We start from the raw sequence: 15,383 nt of genomic DNA, 5'->3' as shown, positions 1-15,383 counted from the left end.
AAAATTACAGACCTCTACTGCCCTTTGGTAAGTAGGAAAACTCAATAAATCGTCTATGTATCAAATCACTTTGTTCTCCACTGTAGAACCACTCTTAATATAACAAATGGCAGATTAGACGGTGTGCGCTCGCCTTCGACCAGTGGGCATAAAACCACTCAACTCAATCACGAGAGGTTGAATATGAAGGAGAGGTTGAATATGAAAGGACGAAGGTTGAATGACGGGCCGATTGATATGAAGGACGAGGTTGATATGAAGGAGCCAGGTTGAACTGAAGGAGAGGTTTGAATGAGCGAAGGGTGACAGACCTACGGACTCCTTATTCCAGGACACTCTTCTTCGCCTCAGCCCTCAACCTCGTCAAACTCAGATTGATTGGTCTTCTTGTAGTCTTGTTTACCTGCTGAAAATATAAAAATGGAAATATATAATAATATACTATATAAAATACAATTAAAATAATATCAATGGCTGAGTGCTGGCACAACACACAGGAACCAGTAACCCTCTCCTCGATAGTTTTACCCGTCTAAAAGCATCCTACACAAATCATACTTGGAACCAATAGGACTTGGCCATGCCACATTACAGACTGGAATGGGGCACGAGTTCTCTTCTCCACTACTCCAGCCTGTCGTGTATAATATGGTAATGAGACGGTGGAACAAACTGGGGGGGGGGATCATTTAAGCCAGACAGAAAGTCAATAAATGTCTGGTTGGTAAAAGCCTCTGCGGGTTCACATACGATTTCATTTCCAGAATGAAGAAATGGTCCATGATATCAGAGCACAAAATGGTTCCACTTTAATAAAAAATGTATATCATAGCCTGAGTTGCTTCCTAAATGTCACCTGTTATAGTGTAAACCATATCGATGGGCGAGTTACCTTCGTTTTATCAGCTTGATAAAGCATTACAACTGCGCCTGAAGCTTTGGTCATCTTAGACTGGTATTAAGGATCCCAATTAACTCTCTGGGTCAGCAACATTAATACGGTAACATACAAATTCATTACACTTTCCAGTGGTGTCCCCTCAGTCGCCAACTCACTACACATGCATTCTACCATACAAGATCCATGTGTACGTGTGTAGAGTGGTGTGTCTGTTGCGTGTCTATTCACACAGTCCACCGCTGTTCCACATAAGGTGTATTTTTTTACATGTTTTTCTTTTTAAATCTAATTTACTGCTTGCGTTAGTTACCTGCATGTGGAATAGAGTTCATGTAGTCCTCGGCTCTATGTATATGTGCACGCTCCATAGTCCGTTCGGACTTAGGGGGACTGTGAAGAGACTCTGGTGGCATGTCTTTGGGTTATCATCGAGTGTAGAGACGAAATAACTACAGTATTTTGTTCCGACTATGCTGCAGAGAGAGCAGTCAGCTAAACTTCTGTCACCCACCCCACCATCGCAGGGTTAAATATAGTTGCCTATACTGAAGAACCTAAATTAAAATAATTACCTCAAGTAATGAAATAATTATTTATGGGTTTGCCCGTACAGGCAGTTTTTTTGGACAACAATGGATTTAAATCACACCCAATATGCAGGACTCAGGGTTCGAGAGGAGCTGTGGGGGTGAAGACCAGAATGTGAGTCGATGGATGGATAGCCATAAACTGTCTTTCCTCAGGGTCTGACAAGTGAAACCACCCAATTGGGGAGCAGGATAATTGAAGAATGGTGTTCAAAAACCCGAAAGAAACCGTTTGTTTGACAATTTGTTAGAAGCGGTTTAGATCAGAGGTGGTGTGTCGGTAATTTCCTGTTTAACTCCATAAAGAGAAGCGCAGGCCAACCACACACATCAATAGTCAGAGTTTAAATTATATATTTTCCATCTTTAATATATATATACAAGCTTCACCAAAGCCCTTTAATGACTCTCAGATCAATTCAGTGTCTATAAATGAATTCTCTGAGAGTGCTTACAAAACAATTCTTAGTTTCATTTATAGCCAAGATACACCCCTCTCAACTTACAAAGAATCCTTTTCCCGAAAGAGGAGTATCCTATCGCTAGACAGCCTCAGCTATAAATCATCGTTCAGTTTGATCTCCCAAGACAAGGTTTAAATCTCATGCTTGATACTTCACTGTCTACCAAAACATTACCTCATCCAATGGCATATATCAATTGTCATTTCTAGATACTCCCAAACCTGGACAAACTCAAAATCAGACAGGGAGCCCCTTAGGTCAAATACTAGGTCAAGATAAGGGCGACCTCAGGGGGGAAATACAATGGTTCCAAACACGGCCAAACTCCTCCCCCCATGAGAAAAGTAGGGAGTGACTGGCGTACAGACATTGTATGAGATAACTAACTGGTTCCCCAATTAATAACTCCATCCCGTCACATGGTTTAGGAATAGTTACAAACAACGTTCCCATAAGAAAACAACGTTCCACTCTGTCCTCCTCCCCTTTTAATATTCTACTTAGCACCACATGGTTTAACAGATACATTGACTTATGAAGACAAGCCTGACCTCTCCCCTCTCTGGCCCCAAGTTACCAATCCCTAGCTCGGAAGATTCTAATGACAAGTATCTCACAAGCATATGATGAAAATAACATCTTATCTATCTATGTTACCTTGCTAAATCTGATTCTGCCACGACAGTGGTTAGACACGGTGGGTTACCTGACATTGGAGAAGACACACTCAATTCCTCCCCCCCAAAAATGGGGCAATCACTCATCAGCTGATGCAATCCATACATGATGACTTGCAGAAAAAAAAATAGTTTCCACAACTAATGACTGGGGGAGACAAAACCACGGCGACGTCGTCGACAGGTTGTCACGACTGGACAGAGTCGTCAATCAACATAATACACCGTCTGTCATCAGAGATGTCCAGGTTCCGAGTGAAACCAAACAACATTATTCGTTCAGCAGAAGAGAAACCTGGTGTATGTAATTATTGAGGGATTTCTGGTCACTGGCAACAAGAATGTCAGAAAAGGAAAAGTGATTAAATGAGAAGAAGTGGCCCGGAGGAGAAGAAGAAGTGGCCCGGAGGAGGAGAAGAAGTGGCCCGGAGGAGAAGAAGAGGTTATCTTGGGACTGATTACCAGTTAGTAAGCTGGTCATGTTTTATTAAGTTATCTATGGGACTGATACCAGCTGTGAAAGCTGCGTCATGTTCTAACAGCTTATCTATGGGACTGTACCAGTGTTAGAAAGAGCTGGGTCATGTCTAATAGTATATCTATGGGACTGATTATCCAGGTGTGAAGAGCCTGCGTTTCCATGATCTAAAGAGTTTAATCTATGGGACTGATACCGGTGAAGAAAGCTGGTCATTCAATAGTATCTATGGCGACTGATACCCCAGTGTGAAAGAGCTGGTCAGGTCGAATAGTTAATCTATTGGGACTGATACCATGTTTAGAAGAGCTGGTCAATGGTCTAATAGTTATCTAGGGACTAGAACCAGTATGAAGAGCTGTCATGGCTAATAGTATCTATGGCACTGATTACCAGTTTTGTAGAAGAGCTCGGTCATGTCTAATAGTTATCTAGGGGACTGAGACCAGTATTGCAAGAGCGGGTCATGTCTATAGTTATCTATGCGACTGATTACAGTTTAGAAGAGTTGGTCATGTCTAATAGTTTATCTATTGGGACTTGATACCAGCTATGAAAGAAGGCTGGGTCATGCTAATATATCTATAGACTGATACCAGTATGAAGAGCGGTCATGTCTAATTAGTTATCTATGGGACTATACCAGTGTTGTAGAAGAGGCCTGGTCATGTCCTAATTAGTTTATCTATTGGGACTGAACCAGTGTAGAACGAGTTGGTCATGTCTATAGTCATCTAGGGACTGATACCAGTGGAGAAGAGCTGTCATGTCTAAATAGTTATCTATGGGACTGATACCAGTATGAAGAGCTGGTCATGTCTAATAGTTATCTATGGACTGATCCAGTGTAAGGAAGAGCTGGTCATGGTCTAATAGTTATCTATGGGACTGATACCAGTATGAAGAGCTGGGTCATGTCTAATGAGTTAATCTATGGGACTGATACAGTGTCTAGAAAGAGCGGGTTCATGTCTAATATTATCTATGGGACTACTGATACCAGTTGTTAGAAGAGCGGTCATGTCTAAGTAGTATCTATGGAGACTGATACCACCAGTGTTAGAAGAGCTGGTTCGATGGTCTAATATTATCTATGGGGACTGATACCAGGTGTAGAAGAGCTGGTTCATGTCTAATAGTATCTATGGGACTGAACCAGTGTAGAAAGAGCTTGGTCATTGCTAATAGTATCTATGGGACTGATACAGTATGAAAAGAGCATGGTCATTTCTAAAGTTATCGTAGGGACTGATACCAGTGTAGAAGAGCTGGTCATGGCAATAAGTTATCTAGGGAACTGATTACCAGTATGAAGAGCGTGGTTCATGTCTAATAGTATCTAGGTGGGGGACTGATACCAGGTAGAAGAGCTGGTCATGTCTAATAGTTATCTAAATGGGACAACCAGGTGGAAGAGACTGCGTCATGTCGAATAGTTATCTATGGGACTGCAACCAGTTTGCAAGAGCCTGGTCAGCTAATAAGTTATTATCTATGGGGAATCTGATACCAGTTGTTGTAGAAGAGGGACTGGTCATGTCTAATTAGTTATCTATTGGAACTGATACAGGTGAAGAGCTGGTCATGTATAATGAGTTATCTATGGCACTGATACCATTTTTTGTAGAAGAGCTGGTCATGTTCTCTAATAAGTTATCTATGGGACTGGATACCAGTGATGTGGAAGAGCTGGTCATGTCTAATAGTTATTATCTATGGGACTGATACCAGTTTCATAGAAGAGCTCGTCATGTCTAAATAAGTTATCTATCGGACTGATACCCAAGTTGTAAGAAAGAGCTGGTCATGGTCTAATAGTTATCTATGGGACTGATACCAGTTGTTAGAAGAGCTGGTCATGTCTAATAGTTATCTATGGACTTGATCACCAGTGTAGAAGAGCTGGTCAAAGTCTAATAGTTATCTACATGTGGGATGATACCAGTAGTTTGAAGAGCTGTCATGTCTCAATATATCTAGTGAGGACTGGATACCAGTGATAGTTTAGAAAGAGCTGGTCACCTGTCTAATAGTTATCTATGGGAACTGATACCAGTGGTAGAAGAGCTGGTCAATGTCTCTAATAGTTATCTATGGGACTCGATACCAAGTTGATAGAAGAGCTGGTCATGTCAATAGTATCTATAGGGACTGATACCAGTGCTTAGAAGAGCTGCGTCATGTCTAATAGTTATCTATGGGACTGATACCAGTGCTAGAAAGAAGCGGTGTTCATGTCTAATAGTTATACTATTGGGCACTGATACCAGTGTTAGAAAGAGCTCGGTCATGTCTAACTAACTATGGACTGCATACCAAATTTGAAGAGGCTTGGTCATTTCGAATAGTTATACTAGGGACTGATACCAGTGTTGAAAGAGCTGGTCATGTCTAATATTATCTATGGGGACTGATACCAGTGTAGAAGAAAGCTGGTCATGTCTAATAGTTATCTATGGGACGGATTAACCAGTGTAGAAGAGTTGGTTCATGTCTAATAAGTTATCTATGGGACTTGATACCAGTATAGAAGAGCTGTCAGGTCTAAATAGTTATCTAATGGGACTGATACCAGTATGAAGAGCTGGTCACTGTCTAATAGCTTAGCTATGGGACTGATACCCAGTGTAGAAGAGCTGCGTCATGTCTAATAGTTATCTATGGGACTGATACCAGTGAGAAGCAGCTGGTCATGTCTAATATTATTCTATGGGACTGATACCAGTATCAAGAGCTGGTCATGTCTTAATATTTTAATCGAGGGGGACTGGATACCAGTGTGAAGAGCTGGTCATGTCTAATATTATCTATGGCCGACTGATACCAGTATAGAAGATTGCGTCAGCGGAAGAGTTTAATTATGGGACTGATTACCAGTATGAAGAGTTGGTCATGTCTAAGAGTTATCATATGGGACTGAGACCAGGTAGAAGAGCTGTCATGTCAATAGTTATCTATGGGACTGATAACCAGTGTGAAGAGCCTTGGTCCATGTCTAATAGTTATATGATGGGACTGAACCAAGTGTAGGCAAGACTGCGTCAGTCTAATAGTTATCTATGGAACTGATACCAGGTAGAAGAGCTGGTCATGATCTAATAGTTTATCTATGGGACTGATAACCAGTTGTAGAAAGAGCTGGTCATGTCTAATAGTATCTATGGGACTGATACCAGTGTAGAAGGGCTGTCATGTCTAATAGTTATCTATTGGACTGATTACCAGTATGAAGAGCTGGTCATGTCTAAATAGTATCTATGGGACTGATACAGTGTAGAAAGAGTTGGTCATCGTCTTAATAGTTATCTATGGACTATACCAGTGTAGAAGAGTTGGTCAATGTCAATAGGTTATCTATGGGACTGATTACCAGTGTAGAAAGAAGCTGCGTCAACATGTCTAATAGTTATCTATGGGACTATACCAGTGTCAGAAGAGCTGGTCATGATACTGAATAGTATATCTATGGGACTGATACCAGTGTAGAAAGAAGGCTGGTCACTGTCGAATAGTTATCTATGGAGAACTATTACCAGTGTAGAAGAGCTGGTCATGTTCAAGTTAATCTATGGCGAACTGATTACCAGTGTGAGAAGAAGCTGGTTCATGTCATAATAGTATCCTATGGGACTGGGATAACCAGTTGTAGAAGAGCTGCGTCATGGGTCTAATATTATCTATGGGACTCGATACCAGTGTAGGAAGAAGCTGGTCATGTCTCTATAGTGATCTAGGTGGGACTTGATACCAGTGTAGAAGAGTTGCGTCATGTCTAATAGTTATCTATGGACTGATACCAGGTAGAGAGCTGGGTCATGTACTAATAGTTATCTATGGGACTGATGACCAGTATGAAGAGCTGTTTCATGTCTAATAGTAATCTTATGGGGACTGGATACCAGTGTTACGAGAGCTTGGTCATGTCTAATAAGTTATCTATGGGACTGATTACCAGTGGTAGAAGAGCTGGTCATGCTAATTAGTTATCTATGGGACTGATACCAGTAGAAGAGCTTAGGTCATGTCTAATATTATCTATGGCCGACTGATACCAGGTATGAAGAGCTGGTCATGTCTAATCAGTCTATCTATAGGGACTGATACCAGTTGTAGAAGAGACATGGTTCATGTCTAATAGTTATCTATGGGACTGATACCAGTGTAAAGAGCTGCGGTCATGTCTAATAGTTATCTTATGGACTGATACCAGTATGAAGAAGCTGGTCATGTTCTAATAGTTATCTAGGACTGATACCAAGTGTTGAAGAAAGCTGGTCATGTCCTAATAGTATCTACCTCGGGACCTGATACCAGTGTAGAAGAGCTGGTTCCATGTCCTAATAGATTATCTATGGGACTGATACCAGTGTAGAAGGAGTGGTCATGTCTAACTAGTTATTCTATGGGGACTGGTACAATATAAAGAGCTGGTCATGTCTTAGATAGTTATCATGGGACGGTGATTACCCAGTATGTAAGAGCTGGTCAGTCCCTAATAGTTATTATGGACTGATACCAGTTATGAAGAGCTGGTCATGTCTAATAGTTATCTATGGCACTGATACCAGTGTGAAGAGCTGGTTCATGTCTAATAGTTATCTATCGGACTGGCATACCAGTATTAAGAAGAGTTGGTTCATGTCTAATAGTTATCTATTGCGGACTATACCAGTATGAAGAGTTGGTCATGTTCTAATAGTTATCTATGGGACTGATACCAGTGTAGAAAGAGGCTGTCATGTCTAAGTAGTTATCTATGGGACTGATACCAGTGATAGAAGAGCTGTCATGTCTAAATAGTTATCGTATGGGACTGATACCAGTGTAGAAGAGCTGGTCATGTTCTAATAGTTATCTATGGGACTGATTACCAGTGTAGAAGAAGCTGGTCATGTCTAATAGTTATCTAAATCAAATTCAAATCAAATTTTATTAGTCACATACACATGGTTTAGCGATTGTTAATGCGAGTGTAGCGAAAATGCTTGTGCTTTTAGTTCCACGGACAATGCAGTAATAAACCAACAGTAATCTAACCTGAACAATTCCACACTACTACCTTACAACACACACACAAGTTTGAAAGGGATAAAAAGAATATGCTACATAAAATATATGAATGAGTGGGTGGTACAGAACGCATGCAGATGCAAGTAGATGGTATAGAGTACGGTATATACGTATTGAGATGAGTACTGTAGGGTATGTAAAACATTAAAGTGGCATAGTTTAAAGTGGTATGGTACATGTATTGCATAAAAGATGGCCAAGATGCAGTAGATGAGGATAGAGTACAGTATTATACAGATGAGATAGGTAAATGGTAGGGTATGTAAACATTATTATTAAGTGGCATTGCTTAAAGTGGCTAGTGGTACATTTGTACATAATTTCCATCAATCCCATTTTTAAAGTGGCTGGAGTAGTCAGTAGGGTTGGCAGCGGCAGCTAAATGTGATAGGTGGTGGCTGTTTAAACAGTCTGGATGCCTTGAGAAGAAAGCCTGTTTTTCAGTTCTCTTCGGTCCCCTGCTTATGCACCTGTACTGACCGCGCCTTCTGGGATGATAGCAGGCGGTGAACAGGCAGTGCTTGGGTGGTGTTTTGTCCTGATGATCTTTAGGCCTTCCCTGTTGACATCGGGTGACTGGTGTAGGTGTCCTGGAGGGCAGGTAGTTTCCCCTGGTGATGCGGTCTGCAGACCTCCACTACCCTCTGGAGAGCCTTACGTTGTGGCGGAGCAGTTGCCGTACCAGGCGTGATACAGCCCGACAGGATGCTTCTCGAGTGTTGATCTGTAGAAGTTTGTGAAGTGCTTTGTGACCAAGCCGAATTTCTTCAGGCCTCCTGAGGTTGAAGAGCGCTGCTGCGCCTTCTTCACAACGGCTGTCGGGTGGTGGAACCAATTCAGTTTGTTCCGTGATTGTACACCGAGGAACTTTTAAAATTCAACCTTCTCCACTACTGACCCGTCGATGTGGATAGGGGTGCTCCCTCTGGCTGTTTCCTGGAAGTCCACAATCATCTCCTTTGTTTTGTTGACGTTGAGTATGAGTTATTTTCCTGACACCACACTCCGAGGGCCCTCCACCTCCTCCCTGAGGCCGCTCGTCGTTTTGTAATCAAGCCTTACCCACTGTAGTGTCATCCGCAAAACTGATGATTGAGTTGGCAGCGTGGCATGGACCAGCAGTCGTGGGTGAACAGGGAGTACAGGAGAGGGCTCAGAACGCACCCTTGTGGCCCCAGTGTTAGATCAGCGGGGTGGAGATGTTGTTACCGACCCTCACCACCTGGGGGCGGCCCGTCAGGGAAGGTCCAGGACCCAGTTGCACAGGGCGGGGTCGGAGACCCATCATCGGAGCTTGATGACGAGTTGAGGGTACTTAAATGGTGTTTAAATGCTGAGCTGTAATCGATGACAGCATTCTCACATGGGGTATTTCCTCTTGTCCAGATGGGTTAGGGCAGTGTGCAGTGTGGTTGCCGATTGCGTCAGTCTGTGGACCTGTGCGGTCCGTAAGCAAAATTGGAGTGGGGTCTAGGTGACCGGTAGGGTGGATCGTGATTTTGTCCTTGACTAGTCTCTCCAAAGCCACTTCATGATGACGGAGTGAGTGCTACGGGGGGGTAGTCGTTAGCTCAGTTACCTACCTTTCTTGGGAACAGGAACAATGGGTGGCCCTTGTAAAGCATGTGGAAACAGCAGACTGGGATAAGATTGATTGAATATGTCCGTAAACACACCAGCCAGCATTGGTCTGCGCATGCTCTGAGACGTCGGCCTTTGGGGAATGCCGTCTGGCCTGCAGCCTTGCGAGGGTAACACGTTTAAATGTTTTACTCACCTCGGCTGCAGTGAAGAGAGCCCGCAGGTTTTGGTAGGGGGGCCGTGATCAGTGGCACTGTATTGCCCTCAAAGCGGGCAAAAAAGTTGTTTAAGCCTGTCTGGAGCAAGACATTCCTGGTTCCTCGACGGGGCTGGTTTTCTTTTTTGAATCCGTGATTGACTGTAGACCCGCCACATACCTCTTGTGTCTGAGGCTTGTTGAATTTCGGACTCGATTTTGTCTCTTTACTGAGACGTAGCCTGTTTGAATTGCCTATGCGGAGAGAATAGCTACACTGTTTGTATTCGGTTCATGCTTCCGGTCACCTTTGCCCTGGTTAAAAGCAGTGGTTCGCGCTTTCAGTTTCACGCGAATGCTGCCGTCAATCCACGGTTGGGCTGGTTGGGATGTTTTTATCGTGCTGTGGGTACGACTCGTCAATCACTCCTAATGAACTCGCTCACCGAAAATAACAGCATATCGTCATATTGTTGCGTGACGCGATGCGGAACATATTCCAATCGCGCGCTGATCGAAGCAGTCTTGAAAGCGTGGATTCAGATTGGTCGCGACCAGCGATTGAACAGACCTAGCGCGGGAGCTTGTTGTTTGAGTTTTGTTGTAGGCTGGAATCAACAAAAATGGAGCAGCTGGTCAGGCTTTCCGAAAAGGGGCAGGGGAGGGCCTTATAAGCGTCGCGGGGAAATTGAGTATAAACAATGGGACTGATATATCAGGACTGATGTACCAGTGTAGAAGAGCTGGTCATGGTCTAATTAGTTATCTATGGGACTGATACCAGTGTAGAAGAAGCTGGTCATGTCTTAATAGTGATCTATGGGGACTGATTACAGTGAAGAGCTGTCAGCTATAGGTATCTATGGGATGATTAACCAGTGTAGAAAAGTGTCATGGTCAATAGTTATCTATGGGACTGATACCAGATGTAGAAAAGAGCTGTCATGTCTAAATAGTTATCTATGGGACTGATACCAGTGTAGAGGTTGGTCATGTCTAATAGTTATCTAGGGACTGATACCAGTGTAGAAAGAAGCTGTCATGTCTAATAGTTATCTATGGGACTGTACCAGATGTAGAAGAAAAGCTGCGTCATGTTAATAGTTATCTATGGGACTGATACCAGTGATAGAAGAAGCTGGTCATGTTCTAATAGTTATCTATGACTGATACCAGTGTAAGAAGAGCTGGTTCATGTTAATCTAGTTATCTATGGGATGATACCAGTATGAAAGAGCTGTCAGTTAATAGTTATCTATGGACGTGATACCAGTGTAGAAGAGTGGTCATGTCTAATAGTTATCTATGGGACTGATACCAGTGGTAGAAGAGTGGTCCATGTCTAATAGTTATCGATGGGATGATACCAGGGTAGCAAGAGCTGGTCAGTCTAATAAGTTATCGGATGGGACTTGATACCAGTTGTAGAAGAGCGTCATGTCTAATAGTTAGCTATGGGACTGATACCAGGTAAAGAGCTGTGCCATGTTCTTAATAGTTATCTATGGGACTGATACCAGGGTTAGAAAGACGGTCAGTCTAATAGTTATCTATTGGGACTGATACCATTGGTGTAAGAAGAGCTGGTCATGTCTAATAGTTATCTAAGGGGACTGATACAGTGTAGAAGAGCTGGTCATGTCTAATAGTTATCTATGGGACTGATACCAGTGTAGAAAGAGCTGGTCAAGTCTAATAGTTATCTATGGGACTGATACCAGTTGAAGAGTGGTCATGTCTAATAGTTAATCTATGGAGGACTGATACCAGTGTAGAAGAGTGGTCATGTCAAGTTAATCTATGGGACTGATACCATTGTTAGAAAGAGCTGGTCATGTCTAATAGTTAATCTATGGGACTGATACCATATAGAAGAGCTGGTCATGTCTAATAGTTATCTATGGGACTATTACCAGTATGAAGAGCTGGTCCATGTCTAATAGTTATCTATGGACTGATACCAGTGTAGAAGAGCTGGTCATGTCTAATAGTTATCTAATCTTTTTGGTGGGACTGATAACCAGTGTAGAATGAGCTGGTCATTGTCTAATAGTGATCTATGGGAACTGATACCAGTGTAGAAGAGCTGGTCATGTCTATAGTTATGCTATTGGGACTGGATACCAGTGTGGAAAAGAGCTGGTCATGTCTAATAGTTATTCTATGGACTGATTACCCAGTCATGAAAGAAGCTGGTCATGTCTAATAGTTATATCTATGGGACTGATGTACCAATATGAAGAGCTGGTCATGTCTAATAGTTATCTATGGGACTGATACCAGTATGAAGAGGTTGGTCATTGTCAATATTATCTATGGACTGATACCAGTGTTGAAGACTGGTCATGGTCTAATAGTTATCTATGGGACTGATTACCGTGTAGAAGAGCATGGTCATGTTTCTAATAGTTTATCTATGGACTGATACCAGTGCTAGAGAGCTGTCATGTCTAATAGTTATCTATGGGGACTGATACCAGTGTTAGAAAGAGCTGGTCATGTCTAATAGTTATCTATGGGACTGATACCAGTTAAAAGAGCTGGTCATGTCTAATAGTTACTATGGGACTGATACCAGTGCTAGAAGAGGCTGGTCATGTCTAATATTATCTATGGGACTGATACCAGTGTAGAAGAAGCTGGTGCATGTCTAATAGTTATCCTATTGGGACTGATTACCAGTGTAGAAGAGCTGGTCATGTCTAATAGTTATCCTATGGACTGGATACCAGTGTGAAGAGCTGGTCATGTCTAATACGTTAATCTATGGGACTGATACCAGTGTAGAAGAGCTTGGTCATGTCTAATAGTTATCTATGGGGACATACCAGTTGTGAAGATTGCTGGTCATGTTCTAATAGTTATCTATGGGGACTGATACCAGTGTAAAGAGCTGTCATGTCTAATAGTTAATCTATGACAGAAGACAGGGATTTGTGGTCGAGGCAACAGATCTGGGGAGGTAACCAAAAATTCCTGCAGCATGAAAGGTCCCCAAAACACAGTTGCCTCCACATTCTTAAAATGGAAGACGTTGGGAACGCACCAAGACTCTTCCTAGAGCTGGCCTCTCCGGCCAAACTGAGCAAATCGGGGAGAAGAGGATTTGGTAGGGAGGTGAAGCCAGTCCATGTTGGATCTCCATCTCTGACCCCGGGTGCTAAAAACTGACATTGCTCTGACCAGAGGCTTTGTTGCGTTTTCATAGACCACAGCTGGTGTTGCATCACTCATACTGGAATCATAACTCAACCACCGACCACACCACTCTCTCCTATGTCCGCTTCATCCTTCCTGTCCTCATCCCTCTCCCTGTCTCCTCCCATCCCCACCATTTCCCCTTCCGTCTCTCTCCATCCCTCGTCCTCTCTCCCTCCATTCTCCCTCCTTCCTCTTCCTTCCCTCCTCTGTCCATCCTCACTATCCTCCTGCTCTCCTTACCTTCCCTCCTGTCCTCCTCCTCCTCATTCCTCATTTCCTTCCTGCTTCCTCATCCCTCTCCCGTGCTCCTCCCATCCTTATTTTTCCCTGTCCGCTTCATCCCTTCCACTCCTGTTTCCTCATTCCCCAGCTCCTCCTCTCCTGTCCAAATCCTCCTCTCATTCCCCTCCGTCCTCCTCTCCTCTCCCGTCCAATCTCTTTCCATCTCCCATTACTGCTCTGCCAGGGCAGGCGGAGTGGATGACAGCTGGACTAGTCAATTATGAACCCATAATAATTAGTATTTAAACCCAGTGTCAGCAGTGGTGTTTTTTGACAGTGTCTGGACATCACAGGAAGCTCGCTTTCTTCATAAAGCGCCAGATAAGTGCACAGCCTATGATTACCTTAGCGGCATTGCCAATGACCATGGGCGTCCTCAGGTGTCAAATTATTGCTCATCTGAGATTCTTAATTTCTTGTCGCGTTTCTAAACTGATGGGTTCTTCTGTCGAAATAAAGCAAAGTCTGACGTGCCTTACACACCTACTAAACGTATGCCTCCTCATCTATTTGAAATCTCGTTCTACTACCGTGTTGTTAACCAGCTCTTAAACTTCGTTATGGAACAGGTGGTGTGGTTTTGGGCCTCAACAGCAGAAGAAAGAAAAGGAGAGATCTTAAACGTTCCTGCTGCTGTTTCATAACATGCACATCATAGAATAGAGAAGAGATTACGTTCGTGGCATGACAGCCCTACTCAAACGTACGACCTTCAGCAAGTTCTACGTACCTTGTGTTATACCGACTTATGGGCAACCCTACTGTAGGAAGAGCAGGTTGTCTGTCTGTGGTTATTAGCACTATCAAGAGAGATCGACACATGTACTGTGTCATAAACGATATCAACGAGAGCAGAGCTAGTTTGTCTCGCCTTGTGTGTCCATACAGCACTATCATAATGAGAGGATCAGAGCAGTTTATGTCCAATGTTATGATAAAACGGTGTGCGGTCATCACTCTGTGTCAGCCTGGGTATTGTCATGCAGGAAAAAGCCTGCCGGTCTACACGGTGTATTTCCGTCAATAACAAATATACATGCTTAGCTTCTTCCAGGCCTTGTAGGTATACGAGCCACTGATGTGTGTATACATCTACATTAAAAGAAACCCACGTGATAAATATTTAAATTAAATACAGGCATCTCAATGAATCCATTGATTTATTTTTAGTCAGAGTCCACAGGACACATATAATATGAAGAAAATGTTTTTAATCAAACAGAATATAGAGTTGGTCTTACTGTATGTTATCTGGCTATGATATAGACTGTAGCTTGTTCATTTATCAGACTAGATACTGTATGTAATCTGGCTATGATAAGACGTAGGCTGTTCATTTATCAGACTAGATACTGTATGTAATCTGGCTATGATATAGACTGTAGGCTTGTTCATTTATCAGACAGATACTGTATGTTATCTGCTAACTATAGACTGTAGGCTTGTTCATTTATCAGACTAGATACTGTATGTAATCTGGCATGATATAGACTGCTGTAGGCTTGTTCATTTATCAGACTAGATACTGTATGTTATCTGGCTTATATATAGCTGTAGGCTTGTTCATTTAGCTGACTAGATACTGTATGTTATCTGGCTATGATATAGACTGTAGGCTTGTTCATTTATCAGCAAGACTAGATACTGTATATAAGACTGTAGGCTTGTTCATTTAGCAGACTAGATATGCTGATAAATTCCAGTGCCAATTAATTGATAGTAAAAATAAAACAATTGAAGTGGGGCTAAAAAATAGAAAGATATATTTCACCATGGTGTGATGATTTTGAAGTGGCGGGAGACTAAAAGTGATCCTTTGAAACAGGCCCTATATGGTAGATTAGAGTTATTTAGCAGCTTCAGGTGTGAATGATCTAAGAGGAAGGCCCGAGGGAACTCCAAGCCATAGACTGTTCACTGCGCCATGCCAGCAAAAACCGGAGCGT

The 15,383-nt window shown here is 42.6% G+C and overlaps 1 non-coding gene across 2 annotated transcripts in view; it reads right to left on the bottom strand.

The window, feature by feature from the left end:
* Nucleotides 1-320: 320 nt before the first annotated feature.
* LOC112077465 (uncharacterized) overlaps nt 321-15,383 on the bottom strand; it is a 27,854-nt gene continuing 12,791 nt past the window's right edge. For both annotated transcript variants that reach the window (XR_011478149.1, XR_011478148.1), the window contains exon 3: nt 321-403. This is a non-coding gene — a transcript (uncharacterized protein). The remainder of the gene's footprint in view (nt 404-15,383) is intronic.

Source organism: Salvelinus sp. IW2-2015, unplaced genomic scaffold (genome assembly GCF_002910315.2).
Source record: "Salvelinus sp. IW2-2015 unplaced genomic scaffold, ASM291031v2 Un_scaffold4597, whole genome shotgun sequence".
In the NCBI taxonomy this organism is placed as follows: domain Eukaryota; kingdom Metazoa; phylum Chordata; class Actinopteri; order Salmoniformes; family Salmonidae; genus Salvelinus; species Salvelinus sp. IW2-2015.
Note: the sequence above shows the minus strand (reverse complement) of the source record. Positions and strands in the feature narration are given on the sequence as shown.